The following is a 1,606-nucleotide window of genomic DNA, read 5'->3' on the forward strand; positions in this document are numbered from 1 at the left end:
TTTTTTTATAAAAAGGATACTGTTATGAGAGAAGTAGTAACAAGTGATAATTAATAAAGAAGGACTGTGAATGACGTAGGATCTGAGTGAAATTGTATTCAGCAAATAAATTTGCTCCTATAAGCCAAACATTACTTTCTAATCAACAGTGATGGTTCGTTATAACTGAAACAATCTGCTCTACACACCGTTATTTTTCATTGTAAAAAAATCTATTTGAGAGTAAAAAATATGTATCCATGCATAATTGGAACCACACATACACACAAAAACATAAGATTTCAGTTGTGAGTTCCTGTCCTTCACAATGCCGGATTTTTTAGCACCCATACTTTCTGTCTTAAATTCAATCTGTCTTGGCCAAAAACTTCCTTCATTCAGTCTTTAAACTATTGCGTTTTGAGTAATATTTCAACCGAAAACTGAACCTACAGTCCAATACTGTGTTTGTTGTTTTTTCCTTTTTCCTTTAAAGTTGAAAAACTCTTCGGTATTTAGAATTCACCTACTTATGATAAATTCAGAAATCTGATGTTGGTGAACTGTATAATACAGGAATTCAGAACATTACCTGCCGTATTTTCCACCCGGGTTTCCCCTGCAGCTTTTTTTGACTGTGTGCGATCGTTTTCCATTTCTTTGTATTCCAGAGAGTAGGCTTTTTATTCTAAACAAAATGACTTTAATGGTAGTACAAAAACAGTTGGACTTTGATAAGGCATTTTTTTATATGAAAAGTAGCGTGGCCGAACGGTCTAAGGCGCTGGTTTAAGGCACCAGTCTCTTGGGAGGCTTGGGTTCGAGTCCCAGAGCTTACAGCATTTTAAACCGATTGCTTGACGTGTCATCATAGATACGCCGACATGCCAAATGGCATTTCCAGAAAGAGTTATAGAACATAAATTAATGTCAAAAAGACAAAGCTAAGATTTATGTCAGGGATTCATATTAGGCTCATATCCTCACTTTTTCAGGGGTAATAAATCATTGAGAAGATTCTTTTATGTTTAAAAACATTCGCAGATAACTCTACTGTAAATATTAATAAAAGAATCATGTCTAATATTAACTTTAAAGTAAATATGCATTTAAATAAAACCATATTTAATTTCTTTTTAAAGAAGTATATTCCCATTGGGGGTAACAGCAGTGTCTTTGCTAGTCTCATGCATATGGCGTGCCTCCATTTAGCAATAGTCTATAATACTTCAAGAAATGCTGGTGTTGAGAGTATGATGGGCGAAATGCTGGAGTGTGTACGATAGTAAATGAAAATGGAGGGAGAAAATATGAAGTTGATTATGGTATGTCCAAAGAGGAAAAAAAAAATGCTTTAGCGAACTACGCTCTAGTAATAAGGTAACAGTAAACAGTTCTAATAAAAAAAGATAGCAAAAATTCGCAATTAAGGAATGAAAAAATTAAAAGACAATTGTAAAAAAAAGTGAAAAACAATTCCTATTTCCTCTTTTTGCATTTCGCAGTACCGTTTCGTAGTATCAATCTGTCGTTATATCAATACCGATATAAGAAAAAATATTTAAGGTACTCATCTGATCGCTTTAAAACACTTCTAAACCTGGATGAGGGAAATAGGTTCAAAAAA

This window comes from Penaeus monodon, chromosome 22 (genome assembly GCF_015228065.2).
Source record: "Penaeus monodon isolate SGIC_2016 chromosome 22, NSTDA_Pmon_1, whole genome shotgun sequence".
NCBI lineage: Eukaryota > Metazoa > Arthropoda > Malacostraca > Decapoda > Penaeidae > Penaeus > Penaeus monodon.